Here is an 8,331-nt window from a genome sequence, read left to right as displayed (position 1 = left end):
TTGAGGGCAGGAGGAGAAGAGGGTAACGGAGGATGAGATTGTTGGATGGCCTCACTGACTCAATGAACGTGACTTTTAGCAAATCCCAGGAGTTACTGAGTTACAAGGAAGCCCGGCACGCTGCAGTCCATGGGGTTTCAAAAGTTGGACACAACTGTGAGACTAACACTTTCACTTTAGAGTGTTAACACAAAGGATTTAGGGTTTTGCTCTTTTAATTATTTTATGGCAGCACTCTCAGGATACAACTGATCTATTCACCAGAAGAAGGCTACAAAAAGGTATTTGTGAAAGCAAATTTGAACTCAATTTTCTAAAAGGTTATAAAATGAATAAGTTTTAAATGACTTGTTCTAAAAGAAGGGCTTAAATACATATGAGGCTTCAGTCAGTCAGTTCAGTCGCTCAGTCGTGTCCAACTCTTTGCGACCCCATGAACCGCACCACGCCAGGCCTCCCTGTCCATCTCCAACCCCCGGAGTCCACCCAAACCCATGTCCATCGAGTTGATGATGCCATCCAACCATCTCATCCTCTGTCGTCCCCTTCTCCTCCTGCCCTCAATCTTTCCCAGCATCAGGGCCTTTTCAAATGAGTCAGCTCTTCGCATCAGGTGGCCAAAGTATTGGAGTTTTCGCTACAACATCAGTCCTTCCAATGAACACCCAGGACTGATCTCCTTTCGGATGGACTGGTTGGCATATTTGAACGTTAAAGAAAATTTAGAAATAACTGATATCGTAATTGAAGTTTGAAACTCATTGAAAAACTGGAAGCTGATTAGTAACAGTTGAAGAGCGAATTTGTGACTCACAGTTTGATCTGAAACAAAACAAAAAAGCAGACTAGAGTACATATTTGAAGAGATTTTAAAATATTTAAAAGAAAAAGAGACATGAATGGTGAATGACCTAGAAAACAGAATGAGGTAATGAAGTCTATAGATTTCCCAAAAGGATAAAAAATAGAGAAAGGTGATATGTGAAGAATTAAATGAAATAACTTCAACAGCAGGCCTGTAATAGAATACTAAAATATGCTAATTCCCTGTCACCCTTCCCCACTATTTCTTGTTTTTTAATTAAAAACTAAATTAAAATTTAAGATTATTTTATACAAGCTCCCATAGATTGGTATCACAGTTTAAATCCAAGATTCTATGTATGTTATTTGTGAGAATGCCAGCAAATTGCTTTATTACTTTCATTCATCAGAAATAGAGACTAAAATTCAGAGAGGATAATAGCTTGCATAAAATCACACAGCTGGGATTCAAATCTAATGTTTACTCCAAATAATTGTATTTACCTCTCTATTTTTGCAATTTTGTAATACTAATTATGATACTAAATAGCAAGGATGTCATTTCATCAAATAAAGTTCATGGAAAAAGGATTTTCTATAAAACAATGCAAGTTTTATTAGAATTAGAAAGATGAAAGAAAAAGAAGCATGGACGTGTATAGCACATGCTGAACTTATAAAATATTTTTAAATTGTTATAAAGCTTTAATTGAGAAAATCCATTTTCCAGGTATTTTATAAGAAACAATTCATCCTGAAGCAGTTTTTTTTCTTCATGTCGGAATTATAATGCTTTATATACAAGGTTTCTAATGGATTTGCTGGCAGCCCCTTAAGCCATTCAGTGAATGCTATAATAGTTTGTATTCTGGCTTGCTTTAATCACTTTTGAAAATTTCCATTGTGTTTTTCAGTGTGACAAGGTTTTCTTTCCAGCTGAACACAAAACAAAAGACTTGCATGCAATCTTATATATGCTTAGCCTCCCAGTTCTACTGTGTGAGTGTCCATTTCATTCATGCCTTTATTTCTTTAATATTGTGAAACTACTTTGTGCAAAGCACTGTATGTATTTCTAAGGATATTATAGTGAACATGAAAAACGGTTTTTTACTTCATGAAGCCTACCACCCAATGGAGTGACAGGAAAATAAAATCAAGAGGTAAAACAAATAATTATAAATTTTGATTCAGTGCCATAAAGGAAACAAAGAAGGTGCTGACATTATCTGGGTTTGACCTGTTTAGAATAAGATGATTAAAGGATGTCTAAGTACTGATTATAAAGGCATGAAGCTCATATTCTCTGAATCTTTTCCACATCAGTGGATGTTGCTCTGCCAGCCCCAATAATATGGCTTACTAAGCCCATTACAGGGCTTTCCAGGTGGCTCAGTGGGTAAAGAATCTACCTGCAATGCCAAAGACGCAAGTTTGATGCCTGGGTTGGGAAGATCCCCTGGAGGAGGGCAAGGAAATCCACTCCAGTATTCTTGCCTGGAGAATCCCATGGACACAGGATCCTGCAGGGCTACAGTCCACAGGGTCACAGAGTTGGACATGACAACTGACTGAGCACACACGCAGTACCTCATTATGAGAATGGATCAGCTTCCTCACATGGCCATCAAATGACTCTAGGCAGGCCAGACTTTCAAGTATGGGAAGATCAAAATGAAGCATTTTGCTAACAGACAACGTATCTACATTTAATTTTTTCTCCCTCTTCTCTTGCTCCATTTATCTTCCTTGAAAGTGAAAGTGAAGTTGCTCAGTCGTGTCTGACTCTGTGCAACCCCATGGCCACCAGGCTCCTCCATCCATGGGATTTTCTAGGCAAGAATACTGGAGTGGGTTGCCATTTCCTTCTCCAGAGAATCTTCCCAACCCAGGGATCGAACCCAGGTCTCCTGCATTGTAGACAGACGCTTTACCATCTGAGCCAGCAGGGACGTCTTCCTTCCCACTGCCTTATTTCCTCCCACCAAAAATACCATGTTTACTATGTTCTACTTCATCATTTACTCTCACTCTACTCTCACTCTGATTTCCACCTTGGAATCCACCTTATCACTCTGTGGGTGAATGGTAGTTGCTTCTTCCTATTTCCATCTCTTTGCTCACATGTTCTCTCCCACTTCAAAGTCTCCTCTGTTTAGTCCAGCCTCATTTTCTTTAAAAAGCTAATTTACCTAACAAAACATGCAAAGCAGAGTTCATTCATTCATTCATCCCACTGTTTATTTTACACACACCCAACACTAAGCAGCATGCTAGATTCTAAGAAAATAACTATGAAAACAAAGAATACACCCTAAAATAATTTGTAAGAGTTGATAAACACTCAAACAGGTGAATTTCAAGTAAGAAAAGTTTTTGCATGTCTCAGGTGACTTGTCATAGGAAAGGATTAGAATTATTTGGAATCATTTGTGAAATGTTCCACATATTTCAAGGAAATGGTTGTTTAATAAAATCACACCTAAAAATATATACACACCAAAAAAAATCTACTATATATATTTTCCAGTTACCATGAACTTACACATATTAATCTTATCTTCAATTCAAATACTTTTATCAAATTAATATCTATTAATGAGTTATGGAAAATATTTAAATATTGTAATGATCATTGTTTTAAAATTAAATTGGTTAGAATACAGCTGGATAGAAAATATTAGATCACATTGTGTGCTTTAATGTCAATTTTTCTTCATGGATCTTCTTTTAAAACTATACATGTGTATACCTGGTTGAGAAGTAAAACTAATTTATATGTGGGTCAATGTCAGTAAAGTTTTAAAGCCTCTGTATTAAAGGCTGCTTAGGAAGTCATCCTCACTAAAGTTAGAGGAACTCTAGACAGCAATAACTGAGGACTCAGTCATTTAAGTCTTTTGCATACTAGCTGCTTAAACAAAAAAGATCATAGACCATATTGTCTGGGAAATTTAGGAGTTCCTGGTGTAATAGGGAAGAACAAATCTGACTCCATATTAGATCTGTTCTATTGCTTATGCTTAGCCATGATGGCTCTACAACTTTTATAAAACAGTGTTGCCTATAGCTTGAAATATATAGGATAGCCTATTCTCAGGGCTTTGATCCTTAAAGAGTCCTTTCAGATATAGACAAAAATTTGCAGAATAGAGAAAAGCATTTGTTTTACTGAAGGTTTATAGGAACATTCTAACTGGACCTAAGTGGACAGCTACAAGGACAAAAGATCCTGACATCAAGAAGTCTGCAAGAACTAACCTTGCCCTGAAAAGAGCTTTGCTAAAATACTTCAAGGAGTTTGGGGCCTTAGCCACCTGTCTGCTTGCATGGCCATGAAGAAACCTTTCTCTTCTCCTAACTCCAACATATCAGTTTGGCCTCACTGTGTATCAGACACATGGTCTTGTGCTTGATAACACTAGCAACACAAAATTTCTCCACTCAGATTAATTAAAAGTAGAGTATCTGTCAGTTACCTAGAAGTTTCATTTTAATAATAGATTTTTGTTGATGGTGGTGTGTTAAGGAAGATTGTACAAAATGACGACTATCAACTGGAAACTTTGTGCTTGCCAGCTTTTATCAGTCAGCTAGAACTACCCTTTAGCTTTCTGCATAAGGGCAGGACCTTGTCTTCCTGCCATATTTATAGCGCCTACCACAGTGCCTATCATAGAGTGAGTAAATGGTTGTAAATGAGACTCATTCAGTGATTATAAAGTTTTTTTTTTACAGTGTTAAAAAATCTTGAACTATTTAATATTTTCTTTATAATATATGTTATTATATATGTCATTTAGCTTTTATTTCAATTCAGAATTAGTATGCATGCATGCTGAGTCGCTTCAGTTGTGTCCAACTCTTTGTCACCCTATGGACTCTAGCCTGCCAGGCTCCTCCGTCCATGGGATTCTCCAGGCAAGAATACTGAAATGGGTTGCCCTGCTATCCTCCAGGGTATCTTCCCAACCGAGATACCAGACCTCCTGTGTCTCCTTCATTGGCAGAAGAGTTCTTTACCACTAACACCACTTGGGAGTATGGGAGGGTCTAAACTAGTGAGATTTCAATATACATATGGTACAAAAATGCAGAGACAATGGGTGCTGTCCAATATAAAACATCAAGTGGCTGCATATCACGGAGCTCCTAGATAACATAGAGGACCCAGAAGGCAGCCGATAAGTGTTTGCTGAATTAATTTTTGAGATGACAGGTGAACTAGAGAGCAAAGGTACTTATGCATTACAATTCACTTTTACATCTTCATCATTTTAATCAGAGAGAAATGTCTCTGATCTCATTATGCATCTAAATTTATGAAAGTGAAAGTCAGTCATGTCCAACTCTTTGTGACCCCATGACCTATACTGTCCATGGAATTCTCCAGGCCAGAATACTAGAGTGGGTAGCCTTTCCCTTCTCCGGGGGATCTTCCCAACCCAGGGATCAAACCCAGGTCTCCTGCATTGCAGTTGGATTCTTTACCAGCTGAGCCACCAGGAAAGCCCAAGAATACTGGAGTAGGTAGCCTATCCCTTCTCAAAAGCATCTTCCTGACCCAGGAATTGAACCGGGATCTCCTGCCTTGCAGGCAAATTCTTTAACAGCTGAGCTACCAGGGAAGCCCATTTAAGTTTATGGGCTTACATAATTGAATAAGCTTGACATGTTAAACTGGTTTAGCAACCAAAGTTACATACAACTCCAACCTATAAGTCTTTTAAAATACTGCCCTAAAATTAAAAACAAATTCAATATATCAAGGTGCTCAGTGGGGTTTACAAATAAGCACCCTGATCATGATCCTTTTGTTTAAGCCAGATAATTAGCTTCTTCTAGATTCCAGAGAAATGGCTAAGTAAGAGTATCAAACTCTACTTTTTGTGCCTTGCAATGGTCAAGAAAACATTTCCTCTGCTGCCTTACCATCTGGAATTAGAATAAATGGATCTAAAAACCCTAATTGAAAACTAATCATGAGGAATATTTGATGTTAAGGATAAATGCAGAACATCCTTATTTGATAAAGCAAAAAAGAAAAAAAAAAAATGGAAAAAGGCCAATGAGTGACCTAGAATACTTTACTCAAGAAAAATGTAAGCATTGCTTCCTATTTGTTACAGAGTTTTATTTTTTGCATTTTACTGCATTGGCTATTCTTAAGAGATGGAAGGAGGGATTTTTAAATAAATATAATACAAATTTGATAAAGGGAAATTAAAAGGATCAAGAGGTAAACATTAAAATTTTGAGAGATGGAGGGACTGGGAATGGGACCACAGTTTAGTCATCTGGCTGTATCTAAAATTTCACTAACCTAAACTTCTGTACTGGGCCCACATTCTTGTGGAGCAAATAACTGTGAGAACAAAAGGCTAAGTTTCACCGTGAGAGAAGTTGCCTCTAAATCTTGTCCTATTCGGACTGAATGTGTTCAGGGTTGGTCTCTGCTCCCTCTGTATTAGTCATTCAGTTGTGTTATACTCTTTGTGGCCCCATGGATAGTAGCCCACTAGGTTCCTCTCTCCACGGAATTCTCCAGGCAAGAATGCTGGAGTGGGTAGCCAGTCCCTTCTCCAGGGAATTTTCCCAACCCAGCGATCAACCCAGGTCCCCTGCACTGCTGGCAGATTCCTTACCATCTAAGCCACCAGGAAAGTCCCTGATCCTTCTACATTTTGTAATCTAGAAAAGGAAGACAGAGTTAAGGATAGAAAAAGCTAAATTTAAATTCATCCTTTGATTGAGAATAGCAATGTCTATACTTAGGTGTTTTTCTGTCTTTTAGGCTTATTCTTCTGGCTGAGGTAAGAAGAGTAAGAAGAACAAAGTTTGATCCTATCTAGAAGTTACCTTGGCCAAAGGGGGGGGCGGGGGGGAATCCAATGGCTTGGCTACAATGAGCTCCTTTCTAGAGTTCAAGGAAGAATAGCGTTCCTTCCCTCTTCTGATTTTCTCACACCTGTCTTCAAGATATAACATGAAAGCCAGCACCCAACCTGAGGAACACACAGGGTTTGGGATATGAGCGTAATGGTAAGAGCACACAGCCTTTCCCTGACTCTGTCCAGTTTTCTGAGGGGCATTTAGAAAATAGCTGCAGGAAGAGAGAACGTGCTCACTCAGAACCTGGGGACTTGGCCAGATATGTCTCCATTCCCACAGAGAACCAGCTGTTTGCTCTCTGTATCTTTGCCACCACACTGCTAGCAGCTTCAGTAATCTGTTTTCCCTTTATACTATATTCTCAACTTTATGCCCAACAGGTAAACCGTTCCCACTGTTTTCATGTGGGGGCTGATCATTATATGGCCAAACTGCCTAAAAGAACAGCATATAATCTTTAAAGTATTTGTCTATGAATGGAATTGGGCGTTTTGAAACAAATGTTCTTTTGTTATTTTTAAATTCCATTCAAAAGATTAAAGGGCAAGTGTACTTGAGGAATATATGTATCTCTAGAATTTCCAAATAGTTTTCTTGTCACTTTAACATATGTACGTTGTCTTTGCCAGATTCATAATAACTTTCAATCCTGTAGCCTCCATGAAGGCAAAGAGCCACTGGGAGTATATTAGATAGTGCTTTCTTCAGTGACCAGGGTACAATGGAAGCCCTGAATTAAATTTTTTTTTTTTCTGTTTGTAAGAATTGTCCATCTAGTTTGGTTAACATCAATCTGTACAAACACATTCTCAACAAAATATAGACACAGATTATACATACGTATATACACTGTCTAGAGTTAAGCACGGAGAAGGCAATGGCACCCCACTCCAGTACTCCTGTCTGGAAAATCCCATGGACAGAGGAGCCTGGTGGACTGCAGTCCATGGAGTCACTAAGAGCCAGATACAACTGGATGACTTCACTTTCACTTTTCACTTTCATGCATTGGAGAAGGAAATGGCAACCCACTCCAGTGTTCTTGCCTGGAGAATCCCAGGGACAGGGGAGCCTGGTGGGCTGCCATCTATGGGGTCACATAGAGTCAGACACAACTTAAGTGACTTGGCGGCAGCAGCAGCAGAGTTAAGCAAATTTGTTATATATGTGTGTAATGTATATATGCGTATACATAGACACAAGTACATATAGAAAGTTTACCATTCAAAATATTCTGACGGTTTTTAATATATATATTTAGAGAAAACATTTTGGAAGCTCAAAGAATTTTGTTATATAGTTTTATAAGAAAAAAGCATCCCATATTCTAAGTAAAGTTGGCCCTAATCAAATATTTGGTATCAAGCAGGCGTTCCCATCCTTCAAGCCATGGATCGATAGTCCACAGAAAGAAAGAACAGCATATAGAAGTCAGCTAACAAGACTAATACCTTGAAAGCGTTCAAGTATCAGGTATTGTTCTAAATGCTTCACATACATTATTTTATTAAAATCCCCCAACTCCGTGTGAGGTAAGCAACAATTATTCTCATTTTACAATTAAGGGAATGAGGCTTAGAGAGGTCAAGTAACTTGCTCAAGGACACACAGGTGGCAAGTGCTGGAACTGAGGAT

This window comes from Ovis aries, chromosome 3 (assembly GCF_016772045.2).
Source record: "Ovis aries strain OAR_USU_Benz2616 breed Rambouillet chromosome 3, ARS-UI_Ramb_v3.0, whole genome shotgun sequence".
NCBI lineage: Eukaryota > Metazoa > Chordata > Mammalia > Artiodactyla > Bovidae > Ovis > Ovis aries.
Note: the sequence above shows the minus strand (reverse complement) of the source record.